Genomic DNA, 20,759 nt, shown 5'->3' with positions numbered 1-20,759 from the left:
TCCAAAATCGAAAGCCACCAGGCCATAAATGTAACGAGCTGTGCGACAGAGAACTGATTTTGCTAAACAGATTCTCACACTGACTGATAATGAAGGATTTGATGTTTGCTGCATCTCGTTTACAAATGAAGCACGCTTCCAACTGAACAGACAAATCCCAATTTGTATAAAGTGAAACGATTGTACGCTGATACAAAACTTCCTGTCAGATTAAATGTGTGTTCCCTACCGAGACTCGAACTCGGGACCTTTGCCTTTCGCGAGCACGTGCTCTACATACTTTTTTAAAATCTCATTTTGTTTGTTATGGGTCGTTGTATTTGTTCGGAGAGGACGTCCTATGACGCTTGTTCAGGTTTATTGTTGATCTATTAACTCAGTTTTTGTTATTACAAAGGGCAGCTAACCCTCTTACGGCACACGCTGAGCTACCGTGCCGGCAGCCAACTGAGCTACCCAGACACGACTCACGACCCGTCCTCACAGCTTTACTTCCGCCTGTACCTCGCCTCCCATATTCCAAACTTCACAGAAGCTCTACTGTTTCGCAGGAGAGCTTCTGTGAAGTTTGGAAGATGGGAGACGAGGTACAGGCGGAAGTAAAGCTGTGAGGACGGGTCGTGAGTCGTGTCTGGGTAGCTAGTTGGTGATAGGGGCCAAAGCCTGAAGTGGAAGATGTCTAAGGAATGAAAAGAAAAAAAGGCAAAGAAATAAAAAAAAAGATAAAAAAGAGAAAAGTAAAAGCAAAAAACAAACAAGTTGGTAGAGCACTTACCCGCGAAAGGCAAAGGTCCCGAGTTCGAGTCTCATCCGGAACACAGTTTTAATCTTCCAGGAAGTTTCGAAACCAATGTACTCACCCAAAGTTCCTGCGTGGACAGCAAAGGCATTATCGACCCGTTTTTCAAACGAGAAACTATCACTAGTGATCGTTATGTTGCAAATTATGGAACAATTTGCCGCTATACAGCCAGCGTTGCAGGATCGACCACGCCAGTAGTTCGTGCAAGATGGGGGCCTACCACATGCCACCGAATAGGTGTTTCGCTTTCCTGATGAATACTTCGGGAATACAGTCATTTCGTTAGATTAGAGCAAATTTACTGGCACAGGGATCGATTTGCTTCCATATTCACCCGATCTGACTCCTTGGGACTACTTTTTGTGGAGCACATGTAAGGACACTTGTCTACCAGAACCATCCCATAACGCTATCCGAGCTTCAATCGGCGATCTGTGTGGCACCTGAATCCATTTCCGTTGAGGCACCACACGATGTGATGGAAAATTTCTTTGCTCGTTTGCGCCAACGCCGTACTGTAGGTGGCGAACATTTCGAAAAGACAGTGGTGTGATAGCAAAGACTGCTTGCGAGAGGCGCGTTTAATTATGCACGTTGATACTCTACGAGCTGGACTGCGTACAGTGGCATCTTTTAGCAGCTTTTTGAACTATTTCGAAGCTAGTGTATAAATTCTGTATAATATTCTTATAGCTTTTACAATAAACATACGTTTTGTTCAACCCATTTATTAATATATGGAATAAAAACAGCCCTCAATTGCGGAAGTTGGTAGTTAGAAGCTCTTGATCTAGGTTTCAACCCATACAAATGGGCCTTCTTCAGAAGTCTTAATAACCTACGTCAAGAGCTTTTGACTATTACCTTCTGCAATTGGTGGCTGTTTTTATTCCATATATCAGATTTGGACAATTCCTGATGTAGCTATGCTTTAGATTCTATCATCTATAACTCTTAGTTTTCGACAAATTCAATTTTGGAATCAGGGACACATTCGCTAGACACAACGTACGTTGCGTATTTAATTACGAGATATTTCATTTTGGATTCAGGGAATCTTTCACTGGGCATCTTGTAAGGGACGTATTTAATCGAGACTGTAATGACATATGGCTCTCCTACCAGTATAAAAAACAATTTCTGTATGTACACAGGATATTTATATGACCTAAAATATACCAAACACAAACTGGCCAGGAACTGTGATTTTTACAGAAAACGTTTTAAAATATGCACTGTGTTGTACTTAATTTTGAAGTATCACAGTAACTATGGGCAATAGTGGAATGAAAACCAGTCCGTCATCAAGCTAGGATATCAAACTGTAAGATGTAAAAAAAAATATTTTATTTATTTATTTATTTTTTACTTTTACTGAACAGTTTCCTCAAAACTGACTGAGATACATTTCACGAATCGCAAAACGATTGTTTTTAAATTTTTACGTTTTAAATTTTTACCGTGGAACTAAGTACAGGGGCAGACTAGCATTGCTTCAAAAACACTAAACAATTTTTCTTGAGTCACATCAAATGACTTAAAATTTCCTTCTCCGTGTGTCGTACGATATAGTTGCGTGGAGCAACTAGTACTCCGTATTGAGCCAGGCTACGCGACAAAGAATCGTGTCGCCGCTGTAGCGCTGTCGTCCCAGTGCGAACCAGTCGCTTCAACTACGTTTCTACGGGCCCCACCAATCAGGGTTGCTTCTGTGTCGTATCGCGAGTCGTACGGGGTACAGTGTGGCACGTCGTGTTACCTCAGTGAGAACCACGCCTAACTTGAAAAACTGACAGGCCCTCCAGATCACAGCCGCTACCAAGAAACGTTCACAAAGGGATCACAGATGCCATACAGACCGTATTAAGAATTAGGTTCTTCTTGGATTATACAAAAATGAGATGTAGAAATGACTTTTGAAGTGGCACAGGGTCAAGCGTTAGCACCACCACTTGTGACCGCCAGTATCCACATCTATATACTGTAAACCACTGCGAAGTGAGTGGCAAAGGGTGCTTCCCAGTGCACCACGTATTAGGGTATCTTTGTATTTCAAAATGACTCAAATGGCTCTAAGCACTGTGGGACTTAACTTCTGAGGTCATCAGTCCCCTAGGACTTAGAACTAATTAAACCTAACTAACCTAAGGACATCACACACATCCATGCCCGAGGCAGGATTCGAACCTGCGACCGTAGCAGCAGCATGCTTCCGGACTGTAGCGCCTATAATCGTTCGGCCACAGCAGCCGGCCTTTGCGTTTCACTCACCTATGTAGCACAGGGCGAATGACTGCTGAAATGTCTCTGAATATGCAGCAGTTAATCTCGTCGTCGACGTCACTATGGCAGAATTACCCATGGTCTAGTGGTAGTATCTTTGATTCATAGTCAAAACGTCGTCGGTCCCGGGTTCGATCCCCGCCACTGCCTAAATTTTGATAAATAATCAGCATTGGCGGCCGAAGACTTCCGGCATAAGAAGTCAGCCTAATTCTGCCAACGGCCTTGTCAAAGAGGGCGGAGGAGCGGATAGAGGTTCAGGGCACTCTCTTGTCCTAGGGGTGGGAAATTGCCCCTAAAGGCGGAAGAATCAGCAATGATCAACGACATGAGAATGCAGAAGGCAATGGAAACCACTGCATTAAAGACACTTAACGTGTATCCACAGGACATGTGGCCTGTAATTGAAGAAGTGTCATGATGATCTCTCCATTGGCAAAAGATTCCGGAATAGTCCCGCATTCGGACCTCCGGGAGGGGACTGCCTAGGGGGAGGTTACCATGAGAAAAAGATTGAATAATCAACGAAAGGATAACGTTCTACGAGTCGCGGCGTGGAATGTCAGAAGCTTGAACGTGGTAGGGAAACTAGAAAATCTGAAAAGGGAAATGCAAAGGCTCAATCTAGATATAGTAGGGGTCAGTGAAGTGAAGTGGAAGGAAGACATGGATTTCTGGTCAGATGAGTATCGGGCAAAATCAACAGCAGCAGAAAATGGTATAACAGGTGTAGGATTCGTTATGAATAGGAAGGTAGGGCAGAGGGTGTGTTACTGTGAACAGTTCGGTGACCGGGTTGTTCTAATCAGAATCGACAGCAGACCAACACCGACAACGATAGTTCAGGTATACATGCCTACGTCGCAAGCTGAATATGAACAGATAGAGAAAGTGTATGAGGATATTGAAAGGGTAATGCAGTATGTAAAGGGGGACGAAAATTTGATAGTCATGGGCGACTGGAATGCAGTTGTAGGGGAAGGAGTAGAAGAAAAGGTTACAGGAGAATATGGGCTTGGGACAAGGAATGAAAGAGGAGAAAGACTAATTGAGTTCTGTAACAAGTTTCAGCTAGTAATAGCGAATACCCTGTTCAAGAATCACAAGAGGAGGAGGTATACTTGGAAAAAGCCGGGATATACGGGAAGATTTCAATTAGATTACATCATGGTCAGACAGAGATTCCGAAATCAGATACTGGATTGTAAGGCGTACCCTGGAGCAGATATAGACTCAGATCACAATATAGTAGTGATGAAGAGTAGGCTGAAGTTCAAGACATTAGTCAGGAAGAATCAATACGCAAAGAAGTGGGATACGGAAGTACTAAGGAATGACGAGATTCGTTTGAAGTTCTCTAACGCTATAGATACAGCAATAAGGAATAGCGCAGTAGGCATTACAGTTGAAGAGGAATGGACATATCTAAAAAGGGCCTTCACAGAAGCTGGGAAGGAAAACATATGTACAAAGAAGGTAGCTGCGAAGAAACCATGGGTAACAGAAGAAAATGTCTGAAGATGGCCTTGTAAGCCGAAAACCGGTTTGCAATAAAAATAATATTGTAGAACAAAAGCAAACTGGTGCTTTTCATTTATTATTATAATGTTGTTCTACCAAGAACCGACGGAAGATTCTATTAATATGAGAAATACTTCAGTTGATTGATGAAAGGAGGAAGTACAAAGACGTTCCGGGAAAATCAGGAATACAGAAGTACAAGTCGCTGAGGAATGAAATAAATAGGAAGTGCAGGGAAGCTAAGAAGAAATGGCTGCAGGAAAAATGTGAAGACATCGAAAAAGATATGATTGTCGGAAGGACAGACTCAGCATACAGGAAAGTCAAAACAACCTTTGGTGACATTAAAAGCAACGGTGGTAACATTAAGAGTGCAACGGGAATTCCACTGTTAAATGCAGAGGAGAGAGCAGATAGGTGGAAAGAATACATTGAAAGCCTCTATGAGGGTGAAGATTTGTCTGATGTGATAGAAGAAGAAACAGGAGTCGATTTAGAAGAGATAGGGGATCCAGTATTAGAATCGGAATTTAAAAGAGCTTTGGAGGACTTACGGTCAAATAAGGCAGAAGGGATAGATAACATTCCATCAGAATTTCTAAAATCATTGGGGGAAGTGGTAACAAAACGACTATTCACGTTGGTGTGTAGAATATATGAGTCTGGCGACATACCATCTGACTTTCGGAAAAGCATCATCCACACAATTCCGAAGACGGCAGGAGCTGACAAGTGCGAGAATTATCGCACAATCAGCTTAACAGCTCATGCATCGAAGCTGCTTACAAGAATAATATACAGAAGAATGGAAAAGAAAATTGAGAATGCGCTAGGTGACGATCAGTTTGGCTTTAGGAAAAGTAAAGGGACGAGAGAGGCAATTCTGACGTTACGGCTAATAATGGAAGCAAGGCTAAAGAAAAATCAAGACACTTTCATAGGATTTGTCGACCTGGAAAAAGCGTTCGACAATATAAAATGGTGCAAGCTGTTCGAGATTCTGAAAAAAGTAGGGGTAAGCTATAGAGAGAGACGGGTCATATACAATATGTACAACAACCAAGAGGGAATAATAAGAGTGGACGATCAAGAACGAAGTGCTCGTATTAAGAAGGGTGTAAGACAAGGCTGTAGCCTTTCGCCCCTACTCTTCAATCTGTACATCGAGGAAGCAATGATGGAAATAAAAGAAAGGTTCAGGAGTGGAATTAAAATACAAGGTGAAAGGATATCAATGTTACGATTCGCTGATGACATTGCTATCCTGAGTGAAAGTGAAGAAGAATTAAATGATCTGCTGAACGGAATGAACAGTCTAATGAGTACACAGTATGGTTTGAGAGTAAATCGGAGAAAGACGAAGGTAATGAGAAGTAGTAGAAATGAGAACAGCGAGAAACTTAACATCAGGATTGATGGTCACGAAGTCAATGAAGTTAAGGAATTCTGCTACCTAGGCAGTAAAATAACCGATGACGGACGGAGCAAGGAGGACATCAAAAGCAGACTCGCTATGGCAAAAAAGGCATTTCTGGCCAAGAGAAGTCTACTAATATCAAATACCGGTCTTAATTCGAGGAAGAAATTTCTGAGGATGTACGTCTGTAGTACAGCATTGTAGTGAAACATGGACTGAGGGAAAACCGGAAGAGAAGAAAATCGAAGCATTTGAGATGTTGTGCTATAGACGAATGTTGAAAATTAGGTGGACTGATAAGGTAAGGAATGAGAAGGTTCTACGCAGAATCGGAGAGGAAAGGAATATGTGGAAAACACTGATAAGGAGAAGGGACAGGATGATAGGACATCTGCTAAGACATGAGGGAATGACTTCCATGGTACTAGAGGGAGCTGTAGAGGGCAAAAACTGTAGAGGAAGACAGAGATTGGAATACGTCAAGCAAATAACTGAGGACGTAGGTTGCAAGGGCTACTCAGAGATGAAGAGGTTAGCAAGGAAAGGAATTCGTGGCGGGCCGCATCAAACCAGTCAGTAGACTGATGCCCCCCAAAAAAAAAAAAATTCCATTTTCAAGTGTCTGCTAGTTCAAGTTTTTCAGCATACCTGCCACGGTCGCTCTCTCGTGGCTCAAACAAACCTGTGACCATTCGCGCTCCCTTGTTTTTTAACTCGCTTAATCTCTCCAGTAATTTCGATTTCTCATGGGCGCAAATACTTGAGCAGTACCCTACGATGAGTCGCACGAGTATTTTGTAAGCAGTTTCCTTTCTAGACCGATTATATGTATCCAGTAACTTAATAATGAACTGCAGGACTACTATCTGTTTTATCTACTACAGAGCCTGTGTGATCATTCCATTTTATAGCCCCACGAATTGTTATACCTAGGGATCAGTACGAGTTGACTGATCTCGCTTGTTACTTATCGATATCCTAATATCGTAGTTCTAGGGTACTATATTTCTTAGATTAGACAAGTGCACACTTTTACATTTCTGGACATTTAAATCAGATTTCAAATCCCTGCAGCACTTTGAAATTTTATCAAGATCTAACAAAACTAGTCATTCTATATCGTAAGCAGTTGTTAACTTGTACCTTTCGGTAAGTGCAGCAAATTCCTGTGCCGGCTCTACGCGTCATCAGGGAATTAGTGGTCTGAAGAGGCGATGTTGTCTGAAACCGGTTACTTCGAGAAAGAAGTAGTATTTACAATCTGCACTGGCTTGTTTTGTCACGTTTCTTAAGAAGATCGCGGTCGTTCCAATATTGTTACCGAGATCTGTCTAAGTATTTGTTCTGCTTTTTCTCAGGTAGTCTTTTATTATAGACAACTGCATTTTCTGTAAGAAAAATTGACTTTACTACTCACTTATAGATGATTAAAATACAACGTGAGAAGGTCAGGGACCCAGAACACTTCCCTGAGGACCGGATGGTCTTTCTTCTACATCCGTTGTTGATGCACTATCCAAGATAACATGCAGCATTCTCCTCACTAATAAACTACTAATTTCAAACACAAATTGCCCTTGCTACCGCATGTTATCGTACTTTTATTAATGACCGCTGATGTGGTACTGAGTCAACTGCTTTTCAGGATGGAAGAAATACAGCATCGATTACTTCGACGAAGTCGTGTTGGCATATCGCCAGTTGATTTTCGCAAGGTTGATGTTTTCAGAACCCGAGATGGGTCCTTAGCCAGTTGTTTGTACCTAGTAATATATGAACTGCAGTGATTTTTAGGAGCACTTCAAATTGTGAGACTTTGCCGCGAATTCTTCGACACTTGAATAGCAAGATTTTAATACTCTCACTTGGTAAAGAGATTTCTTTGATTCTTACATTTGTACTTCGGTTTCTCGCACTATAAGTAACGCGTTGTTACATGCATCACATATATTGAAAATTTTGGTACGAACCGAGGCGACATAATTGTGACGAGGAAACCCAGTCCAGAAACCTTTAATTCACATGTGCAAAATAATATACACAAATACACTCCTGGAAATGGAAAAAAGAACACATTGACACCGGTGTGTCAGACCCACCATACTTGCTCCGGACACTGCGAGAGGGCTGTACAAGCAATGATCACACACACGGCACAGCGGACACACCAGGAACCGCGGTGTTGGCCGTCGAATGGCGCTAGCTGCGCAGCATTTGTGCACCGCCGCCGTCAGTGTCAGCCAGTTTGCCGTGGCATACGGAGCTCCATCGCAGTCTACACTGGTAGCATGCCGCGACAGCGTGGACGTGAACCGTATGTGCAGTTGACGGACTTTGAGCGAGGGCGTATAGTGAGAATGCGGGAGGCCGGGTGGACGTACCGCCGAATTGCTCAACACGTGGGGCGTGAGGTCTCCACAGTACATCGATGTTGTCGCCAGTGGTCGGCGGAAGGTGCACGTGCCCGTCGACCTGGGACCGGACCGCAGCGACGCACGGATGCACGCCAAGACCGTAGGATCCTACGCAGTGCCGTAGGGGACCGCACCGCCACTTCCCAGCAAATTAGGGACACTGTTGCTCCTGGGGTATCGGCGAGGACCATTCGCAACCGTCTCCATGAAGCTGGGCTATGGTCCCGCACACCGTTAGGCCGTCTTCCGCTCACGCCCCAACATCGTGCAGCCCGCCTCCAGTGGTGTCGCGACAGGCGTGAATGGAGGGACGAATGGAGACGTGTCGTCTTCAGCGATGAGAGTCGCTTCTGCCTTGGTGCCAATGATGGTCGTATGCGTGTTTGGCGCCGTGCAGGTGAGCGCCACAATCAGGACTGCATACGACCGAGGCACACAGGGCAAACACCCGGCATCATGGTGTGGGGAGCGATCTCCTACACTGGCCGTACACCACTGGTGATCGTCGAGGGGACACTGAATAGTGCACGGTACATCCAAACCGTTATCGAACCCATCGTTCTACCATTCCTAGACCGGCAAGGGAACTTGCTGTTCCAACAGGACAATGCACGTCCGCATGTATCCCGTGCCACCCAACGTGCTCTAGAAGGTGTAAGTCAACTACCCTGGCCAGCAAGATCTCCGGATCTGTCCCCCATTGAGCATGTTTGGGACTGGATGAAGCGTCGTCTCACGCGGTCTGCACGTCCAGCACGAACGCTGGTCCAACTGAGGCGCCAGGTGGAAATGGCATGGCAAGCCGTTCCACAGGACTACATCCAGCATCTCTACGATCGTCTCCATGGGAGAATAGCAGCCTGCATTGCTGCGAAAGGTGGATATACACTGTACTAGTGCCGACATTGTGCATGCTCTGTTGCCTGTGTCTATATGCCTGTGGTTCTGTCAGTGTGATCATGTGATGTATCTGACCCCAGGAATGTGTCAATAAAGTTTCCCCTTCCTGGGACAACGAATTCACGGTGTTCTTATTTCAATTTCCAGGAGTGTAGTTTCTTTGTGATGGTTCCATAGATGCATCTTCTAATAAGAAGTAATTTTTTGACATTTGAATGTTGTTTTTTTTTAAATTTGAAATAAAGCTTTATTTGATATGCGATTGGTTAATTTAACTTTCTTGGAAGTTCTCGTGCATAATCAGACTAAAAATTCGTTATACGATTCTGTTTCTCAACATGTCATCATCTGCACATGTTGATCTTTCCATGCTGTGTGTGGCCATGAATCGTTGACAAATGGAAGCATGTAACGTAATTTGGTGTGATATTTTTGAATAATTGTCAAGATAAATTAATCGCAACTTAAAGTGTTTATTTTGAATAAAAATAACCTCACGCAGCAATATGACTGCATGTAATGTATATATTCCAGTTCACCGTTTCTTCAAACATCACTGGGAAAATGATAATTAGTTCAGATTTAACGAACTAGCCATCTACAGGTATCTAATTCAGTTGGTAGCAAAAACAGACATCTCTTCTGAAGACACAGAAAGGAATAAGTTACTTTCAAAAACGCTGATTATGTCTACAAGCATTAACAGCAATTGTTGAGGCGTTGGGGTATCCTGCAGGAGCAGAAGGCCACTGCATCTTTCGTGGGAGATGAATTAGAGAAGAAGAGATTATCCTTCGCAGCCAAGCTCATTACAAGATTACGTAGTCATACTTGGATAATCAAATTATAGACTGTGTTCAGAAATAGATCCATCTATCAATGGAAAAGTTCTAGCACCAATAGACGTCATTCCAATACTAAAATACACCCATGTGTATCAGAATTCCGCCGATAGCAGATGCTATCTGAAAAACAAGATACCTAACAATGCGACACTTACAGTTCAATTGTGAAGCTCTGAACAGGTTATGCACTTGGCTGCTGAGGCGTATTCCTTACAACAGCGCAGATACTTTTCAAGGAAAACACCGGCTGAATGGGCCTTGAAGCTGATATAAACCGAACCCTCTGCATTAAACGTTCCCGTAATCACGACGGAAAATGCGTGAAGGTCAGGCCTTGAGTATTTCCTTAACTGGAACCTTGCTCGCAGATGACGCCGGATATCCTGGTATTTTTTTTTTACAGTCTGTGCGCAGTTGTGATGGCAGCCATGTCTCCTGAAGAGGTGATAGTCATATCGCTTATTAGCACCCATCGCCTACTCGTTCACGGCGTGTGTTAACGCACGAAAGAAACCGCGCGAAAGAGCGTACTTGGTGTTTTATAGTACATTTTACTGCTCAAAGGAAGAATTAATGTTTTCAAGCCGGTAATATTAAACTCGTTGTTACTGAACTAGTGTGTGTAGCGTCTCTGTTTGTATGTCAATGAAGAACACTATCTCTATCGGCGTCGAAGATCGCCACAGCGTACGTAATTTCGTACACGTAGATAAGTTACTCTTGTGATGGAGAAACAGCTGACGACTCCGACGGTCGCCTGTAAAATTCTTGAAATGTAAGATAAAGAAAACTTCTATAGGATCTCCTCGAATTGGAACGCTGCCATTCACATTTGGTCATTCGATGATTGTCTGCGAGTGAAATGAGTTCTTTTTATCGGAGAAAACTTTCTCTATGCTTTGACCATGTGACAGAAGCAGGTTCTACAGCAAACATCGAATACCAAATGTTCCAAGTCCCATACAAGCCTGTAGTGCATAATAGTTCCTCACAGAATCCTTTTATAAAAATTAAATACGCGTGATTACCTTTAAAATGCAACAGACTGTATTCTGGCCGTTACTAAACTTCACATTAACAATACATACTGCTTGTGAATCTCAAAAACACAAATTATATAATATGGCGGCTAACAATGACTGTTTCATTGTACACATTTTCTACACCTCCTCTCGTTATCGTGTCCCGTAACAAAGTCCAGTCACATTCTGATTTTCTGACGTTTCATCTCTCGCCATGGAGCAACGCGACTTCACAGAATAATTATTTCACTCGCGCAGGCGAAACGCACCACCTCGCGTTGTATATTCACTTTAAACCAAAAACTATAGGAAGGTCGTTGAACCGATCACCTCCTTCAACCAGCACGGACCAAGGAACATTACAGGTGCGAGGCGAGCCTGTCGTAGGAAAGAAAATTCTGTCACCGCAAACTCATTTCGGAACTGAAAATGACCCCAAAACAATTTCAGAAACACCTACGGACGAAAACAGTTCTTTTTATCTGCTATCACTACTCACTCCTTTAATTAGGAAAAAAATGAAATGCTGGCAGCAATTTATTGCTATTGTCAATGAAAAAGAAACAGCACTGAAGGGACAACATCTGAAATACAAGGTAAATGTTATCTTAGATTTTTAACTTGTAAATTTGACTGATACTCGTAGGCGCACTTGGTGCAAAGTAGCCAGGGTGCATAAAGTCGTAACAGCACATGTTTTACCCTGGACAGTCATGCTGCCTTCCTAGAAGTGCTCAGACTCAAGACAATCAGTGCCTTGACTGATGTGTCAGTGAATTTGACAGAGGAAGCTTGTTCCGTTATTTTTTGTTAGAAACTTTTCTGATTTTCAGTCTTCTCACGTAAGATAAGTCATTTACATTATTACTGTTATCACATTCGTACGTAGAGCAATATTTTTCTACTATATCACTTTTTAAACGACGTCTTTTGAAACACTAATATAGTTCTTTTTCGTTTCTTTCGGTTCGATATTTTCATCTGTGAAATGGCGTTCGATAGGGAAAAGTGGCCACGCTACTTATCCGGATAAATGGACAAGGTATTCACACCAGTAAGAGTTATTTACTTCCATATATCACGCATAATGCTGCAGATGAGACTGAGTTCTAAACCATTAGATATATATGCCACGCTACTAACCGCCATTTTATCAATTTGTGACAATTTTTAATTAATTAATTTATATAATTTAAATCTATCTCTGTAGTGGTTGGCCTAATACAAAAATTCGATTGAAAACCGTCTGCTGCAGCCGCATGGTATTGTTTCAAACACTAGAGTAGCAAGTTGTCTTGAAAGTGTGGGCGGAAATCAGAACAAAAAATATGGGGAGCTGTTGGAAAGCATTGGCCACATTACCCCCTAGATATCTCTTCAGAAAAATGCATATAGCTCCTATACATTGTTTCTTTTTCACTTAATAATATTTGATGTGCTACCTCATATAGCTTCAAACGTATAAGGGGCAGTCAAGCTTCTATCAGTAACCACGATTTAGTGAAAATTCACTTTGCCTTAGAGTGGCCACTTTGAATCACCTTTCCCTTTTGGTTGTCATCGGACGGTCCTGACTTGGATGATCTCTTACTTCTCTCCTTCATTTTAGGTTGGCGTTCTTAGACTCCTTGAACAAGTCGTATTTTAAGGAATCTGTTCCCCTTAAATTCATTAGCAGTCTTCTCCTTTCTATTACTCATGACCACGGACGTACGCAAGGAGGGGCAGAGGAAAACACCTCTCTCGCTCACCAGCAGAAAAACAACTTCCCAAGAGGCACTTGTATCCTGCTTCACCCCGCCCACACTCCATACACACACACACACACACACACAATTCATTCAGAACATGGATTGGATTGGATACTGACGTAGCGAAAACAGCAATTCTTCTTGCAGCTGTAAGCGTCAAATGACTCTGACTTCTGACAGGTGCCAGTAGCGTTGCGTTTCACATTCAGTTCGCGACGTTATTCTCTCGTGTAACCACCTAGTGTTAAAATAAACTAAAATTCGAATATGGAAAGTATCGCATGTACCTGAAGGTCATTTGTCTGTCAACAAACTCTCGTCGAACCATATCCTCTGCGTTAAATAAACTTCAGTTAGTAGGTAAGTATTAAAAGTGTAAAATTATAGGTTTGGAGAAGGATAAACACAGTTTGTCAATAGTTTTGTATTAAATGCGCATTAATTCACCTAAACCGAGGGACAATGGAGATTTAAGCCTATGAAACGCGTAGGGAAATAAATTATGGGACTAACAACTACCAGAATCACAGCAAATAATGGTAGCCTATTCACACAGCAGCCTTAGTCCTTCCACGTGTTCCTTTCTACATCGGTTCTGCGATCTGATGTCAGCGGGCTTAATTTTCACCACCCCACTGTAGCACCATATTTAAGATGCTTTTATTCTTTTGCTCCCCTCGCAGTCCGTGGTTCACTTCAGTATTACGCTCTGCTCCGGACGTAAAACCGCAGAAATTTTGTTTCTCAAGTTAAGTCTTTCTGTTTGGTCCTAGTGAACTTCTTTTGTTCTTCCTAACAGATCTCAAGTAATGGGAATTTAGGAACACCTTGCACATCTCTGACACTGCAGGTTGTTTTTAGATGAAATATTATTACTGGAACACATTTGCATACATTGAAGAGCCAAAGAAACTGGTACACCTGCCAAAAACAGTGTAGGGCCCCCTCGAGCACGTAGAAGTGCCGCAGTATGACGTGGCGTGGGCTCAGCTAATATCTGAAGTAGTGCTGGAGGGAATTGGCACCATGAATCCTGCAGGGCTGTCCACAAATCCGTAAGATTACCAGGGGTGGAGATCTCTTCTGAACAGCACGTTGTAAAGCATCCCAGATATGCCCAATAATGATCATGTCTGAAGAGTCTGGTGGTCAGCGGAAGAGTTTAAACTCAGAAGAGTGTTCCTGGGGCCCCTTTGTAGCAATTATTGACGTGTGGGATGTCGCATTGTCCTCCTGGAATTACCCATGTCCATCGTAATGCACAATCGACACGAATGGATGCAGGTGATCAGACAGGGTGTTTACGTACGAGCCACCCATCAGAGTCGTATCTAGACGTATCAGGGGTCCCATACCACTCCGACTGCACACGCCCCATGGCACTAAAGAGCCTGCAGCAGCTTGAACAGTCCCCTACTGACATGCAGGCTTGTCTCCATACCCGTAAACGTCCATCCGCTCGATACAATTGGAAACGAGACTCGTCCGAACGGGCAACACTTTTTCCAGTCATCAACAGTCTAATGTCGGTGTTGACGGGCCCAGACGAGGCGTAAAGCTTTGTGTCGTGCCATCATCAAGACTATACGAATGGGTCTTCCGCTCTGATGATGTTTCGTTGAACCTTTGGCAAGCTGACCCTTGTCGATGGCCCAGGGTTGAAATCTGTAGTAATTTGCGGAAGGGTTGCACTTCTGTCACGTTGAACGATTCTCTTCAGTCGTCGTTGGTCCCGTTCTTGCAGGATCTTTTTTTCAGCAGTAGCAACGTCGGAGATTTGCTGTTTTACCGGATTCTTACTATTCACTGTAACCTCTTGAAATGGTTGTACGGGAAAGTCCCCCCTTCATCGCTATCTCGGAGGCGCTGTGTCCCATCGCTCGTGAGTCGACTATAACACGACGTTCAAACTTACTTAAATCTTGATAACCTACTACGGTAGCAGCAGTAACCGATCTAGCAACTGCGCCAGACACTTGTTTTATATAGATGTTGCTGACCACAGCGCCGTATTCTGCGTGTTTACATATCTCTGCATTTGAATACGAATGCCTGTACCGGTTTCTTTGGCGCATCAGTGTACGAGGGTTATTCGGAAAGTAAGGAACAATCGGTTGCGAAATGGAAACCACAGTGAAAATCCGATGAAGTTTTGCACAGGTGTGTTGGGCAGTGTCTCTAGTATGCCCGTCGATCGCGTTACGTCGTTCTTTTTAGTTCTGAGCACACAGGGAACACATAAAGATACCTAGAACAATAGTGTCTCCCGACAACTACGAGGGCCTGGTGAGAAATTTCGCCTGAAGCTATGCAGCCAACATTACATAACTGTCGTGCGTTTTCTTGTTCAAGAAAATTCTCAGCCGCATTCAGCAGGGGCAATGAAAATGCTCCTGCATCGTTTTCAATTGGAAATATTTGATTACTCCAAATACAGCCCACAATTGTCTCCCCCTGAGTTTTATCTCTGTTCACATGAACCGCTGGCTATGAAGACAACATTTTCGCACAGACAACGAGCTGTAGGCCAGCGTAGAGAATTGGCGGAAAGCACTGGCGGCTGCCTTCTATAACAAGAGTATTTTAAAGTTGGTACAACGCTACGACGAACGTCTAAGTCGGATCGGCGACTACGGAAATAAATAGCTGGAAGTTGTAGCTAACTGTTGCAAAAAAAAAAAAAAAAAAAAAAAAAAAAAAAACAGTTTTGATTATCACTGTGGTTTCCATTTCGCGACTTATCGTTCCTTACTTTCCGAATAGCCCTCGTAGATGGTAATTTTGTCTCAGCAAGACTTCAGTCTGATATTGGCCCTTTAATATTACCTGGATGTACAAAACTATGAACCCATTAACTTCATTACATGTTTTAAGATAGTCGTAGTATTTGATTACAGTAGTATTGAAACACAATGAGAACGCATTACGTGAAATAAATAGTTGAAATAATGATGTATTCCGGTAAGTTATCCTAGAGTTATAGTAAATGTGTCTCGTATAAAGCCAAATATCAGAAGACACTGGATGCGTATGGACAAGGTACGAAGTTTAGACACTGATTTGCTTAAGCTACGTAACATTATGAGAAGGTTCAAGAAACTACATTAACAGATGGTAGGAGATAAGGAGATAGAATGAGATTACGAAGCGAACTTCGGAAGGAATGGTGACGTTCCAGTGGTGACAAGAGGTGAGGAACGGCCTACACACCGACAGATGCTATTTTGGAAATAAAATTAGATCAAAATGAACATTTAGGCAGATATACGATAATTTTAAGGCACTCTGTAGATAAAGGAAGAAGTTAACGGTATGTAAGGGGAGAGTCTTGTACCTTTTTCCTGTAATAGAAATGTAGCATATTTCTTATTTCATTTTTAGATGTTGGCATTTACTTTTTATGTCTTGCATTCTTTTTCTGAAATAAAAACAATTACCGGTACTCCGGAAAATTATTGTTTAGTTTCGAAATGTGAAATCATGTCACAGAGTACAACAGTAGTCATGTACCTAGGAACAAAAACTCCATTGAAATTTAAAAGCGTTTCAATCGGGGAAATATTATCAGTAGTGTAATTGATCAACTATCTGTTACATTATTACTCTGCTACACGCCAATAAGCAATAAGTGAAGTCAAATTAAGCAGAAGTATTAGCAAAAACCAGTTACGAGTTCGATAGACTTTGAAATAGAAACTGTTGGAAACCAACCCAAAGTTTCATTTACAAGGCGGGTGAAACAGTTAAGACGTTAAAGAAACTCAGTTCATTTGTAAGCATCACAAGTTCCATCCCATCCTGCATAAATCATTTGCAAGTATTCTGCACGACATAGCTAAAGATGTGACTGTGGCGAAAGCGATGTTATAAGAACTAGCTAGCATCTGCTTCCACCGAGCGTGTTTCATTATTCAGAAGGAGAACCTTGTTCCACCCCGTGTTGTGTTTACTCCGTCTGCTCGCTTTGCTGCCATGTATATATTTCTTTGAGATGGTTCCACACAACTCCACCTTCTCTCTAGAGCACCCTTCCGCTCCTTCCTGGCGCTTTTAAGTATGCATGCCGTCCCTGTGTCGTTCCTGAATTCTGCAACAGTAGTGAGTATACTAAGGCGAGCACCTTCAGCAAGAGAGCCTCAGAGATCGGCATACGCTACGTCTGCTGAAAATGTTTTTCCAAATAAAGTCAGTGCACTGGAACTGAGCGAGTTCATCTGCTTCCTTACACTGACAGAGACATTGTTCACCTCACATTTTGGTCACACGTAAACAATCAAATATCACGGAACGGTTAACATCGGTGTACACTGGGGATGCATGAAAGAGTTTGCTCTGTTGTTAACAGACGAGCTTAGTGTTCTGGAAGATGGACGGCCTAATCACCATCCAGGCACACTGATTTACGTTTTCTGAGGTTTCAGATATCACTTTAGGTAAATGTCAAGGTGGATCCTACCATTAGGTTATTGCTGATTACCTCGTCCACCATTCTCTCACATCTGGCGTACGTAAATCTACACTCCTGGAAATTGAAATAAGAACACCGTGAATTCATTGTCCCAGGAAGGGGAAACTTTATTGACACATTCCTGGGGTCAGATACATCACATGATCACACTGACAGAACCACAGGCACATAGACACAGGCAACAGAGCATGCACAATGTCGGCACTAGTACAGTGTATATCCACCTTTCGCAGCAATGCAGGCTGCTATTCTCCCATGGAGACGATCGTAGAGATGCTGGATGTAGTCCTGTGGAACGGCTTGCCATGCCATTTCCACCTGGCGCCTCAGTTGGAGCAGCGTTCGTGCTGGACGTGCAGACCGCGTCAGACGACGCGTCATCCAGTCCCAAACATGCTCAATGGGGGACAGATCCGGAGATCTTGCTGGCCAGGGTAGTTGACTTACACCTTCTAGAGCACGTTGGGTGGCACGGAATACATGCGGACGTGCATTTCCTGTTGGAACAGCAAGTTCCCTTGCCGGTCTAGGAATGGTAGAACGATGGGTTCGATGACGGTTTGGATGTACCGTGCACTATTCAGTGTCCCCTCGACGATCACCAGTGGTGTACGGCCAGTGTAGGAGATCGCTCCCCACACCATGATGCCGGGTGTTGGCCCTGTGTGCCTCGGTCGTATGCAGTCCTGATTGTGGCGCTCACCTGCACGGCGCCAAACACGCATACGACCATCATTGGCACCGAGGCGGAAGCGACTCTCATCGCTGAAGACGACACGTCTCCATTCGTCCCTCCATTCACGCCTGTCGCGACACCACTGGAGGCGGGCTGCACGATGTTGGGGCGTGAGCGGAAGACGGCCTAACGGTGTGCGGGACCGTAGCCCAGCTTCATGGAGACGGTTGCGAATGGTCCTCGCCGATACCCCAGGAGCAACAGTGTCCCTAATTTGCTGGGAAGTGGCGGTGCGGTCCCCTACGGCACTGCGTAGGATCCTACGGTCTTGGCGTGCATCCGTGCGTCGCTGCGGTCCGGTCCCAGGTCGACGGGCACGTGCACCTTCCGCCGACCACTGGCGACAACATCGATGTACTGTGGAGACCTCACGCCCCACGTGTTGAGCAATTCGGCGGTACGTCCACCCGGCCTCCCGCATGCCCACTATACGCCCTCGCTCAAAGTCCGTCAACTGCACATACGGTTCACGTCCACGCTGTCGCGGCATGCTACCAGTGTTAAAGACTGCGATGGAGCTCCGTATGCCACGGCAAACTGGCTGACACTGACGGCGGCGGTGCACAAATGCTGCGCAGCTAGCGCCATTCGACGGCCAACACCGCGGTTCCTGGTGTGTCCGCTGTGCCGTGCGTGTGATCATTGCTTGTACAGCCCTCTCGCAGTGTCCGGAGTGTATGTACAATGTACAGGGTGGTTATAAGTGGTTATAATTAAACTATTGCTACTTGAGGGGGTCCCCCTGAGAAACGTGTGATCGTATGGTAATGAAACTTTGTGGAAGAAAAACAATGAATAAATTATTTAAAGAAACGCATTTTAATTTCCACACCAGAGCGTAACATTTGCTGTTAGCGTACGTTACAAACGTTGCGACCGCCTCTAACCGCACTAGAGATGCTCTACTGCCCCCCGAAACATCAGATGGCGGATGTTGGCTGTTGCGACACACCCAGTACACTGCTAGAAGATCGCACATTGCATCCGCCATTCCAGCCAAGGCAACTGTAACTTCACCAACAATCTGTGGCGTAATTGGCCGTCAGTCTCTCCCAGGAACTACTACCAAATAATCAGTTAGTTCCAACTTCCGAATCATTTTCTTCAACCCAGTTTTCCTTTAAGGCGTTGAAACTCGCAAAGAGCGGCAGCATCGTTGTTGTTTCGATGAATACAGACAAGATATCTGGGAGGTGCGAAAAGTGGCAGTTGTTCCCACATAATGAAAAGTGTGAAGTCATCCACATGAATATTAAAAGAAATCCGCTAAATTTCGCATACACGATAAATCACACAAGTGTGAAGGGCGTAAACTCGGCTAAGTACTTAGGGATTACAATTACGAATAAATCAAATCGGAACGATCGCATAGATAATGATGTGGGGAAAGCAAGGCAAATACTGCAATTTATTGGCAGAGCACTTACCAAATGTAACAGTTCTACTCTACGCTTGTCCATCCTCTTCTGGAGTATTGCTGTACGGTGTGCGATCCGCATCAGACAGGGCTGACGGGGGCCATCGAAAAAGTTCAAAGAAGGGCAGCTCGTTTTGTATCATAGCGAAGTAAGTGCCACGGATATGATACACGAGTTGGGGTGGCTGCGTTTTTCACTGGGGCAGGTCCTTCTCATGAAAGTTCCGTCACCAGCTTTCTTCGCAGAGCGTGAAAGCATTTTGATGGCGCCTATATGCATACAAAGATATAATCATCACAATAAAATAAGAGATCAGAGCTCGCATGGAAAGTGTTCGTTTTTCCCACTCGCTATCCGAGAGCGGGACGGTAGAAAAGTAGCTTAAAGATGGTTCGATGAACCCTCTGCCAGGCATTTAATTGTGAATTGCAGAGTAATTGTGTAGGTGAAGATTTAGATAAATCAGCTTTACGAGTAACGCTCTGCTCACCTTGTCCAGAACAATGTTGACTCCCTGCAACTGTAATGCACACTGTTGCTTTCGTTTCAACTCCAGGTCGCCGTACCAGTACTGGGGCCTAACGGCAAGTAATGACACTAACATTACTAATAGTGAAAAACCTGTAGTGGACAGTCTGAACATCATTCCTATAATGGTTAATGATCTGCAATCAGACCAAGATGGCAGCAAAAGGTCATTATTCACAATGTTAATAGCGGCTGTGTGTGGGGTCTGAGTGGTGTACTGTGAAGTGGGGGGGTGCCCCAGGGATCAGTGTTGGGGGCACTCCTGTTCCTTATTTATGTAAATGATATGCCCTCTAGTATTACGGGTAACTTTAAAATATTTCTGTTTGCTGATGACACTAGCTTGATAGTAAGGGATGTTGTGTGCAACATTGACTCGGTTTCAAATAGTGCAGTATATGACCTATGTTCATGGCTTGTACAAAATAATCTAACGCTAAATCACAGTAAGACTCAGTTTTTACAGTTTCTAATAGACAATTCAACAAAACCTGACGTTTTAATTTCACAGAACGGGCATATGATTAGTGAAACTGAACAGTTCAAATTTCTAGGTGTTCAGATAGGTAGTAAGGTGTCGTGGAAGGCCCATGTTCAGGATCTTGCTGAAAGACTTAATACTGCCATTTTTACTATTCGAACGGTATCAGAAGT

The sequence above is a fragment of the Schistocerca americana genome, chromosome 1, assembly GCF_021461395.2.
Source record: "Schistocerca americana isolate TAMUIC-IGC-003095 chromosome 1, iqSchAmer2.1, whole genome shotgun sequence".
Taxonomy (NCBI): Eukaryota; Metazoa; Arthropoda; class Insecta; order Orthoptera; family Acrididae; genus Schistocerca; species Schistocerca americana.
This window is presented reverse-complemented; position numbering follows the sequence as displayed.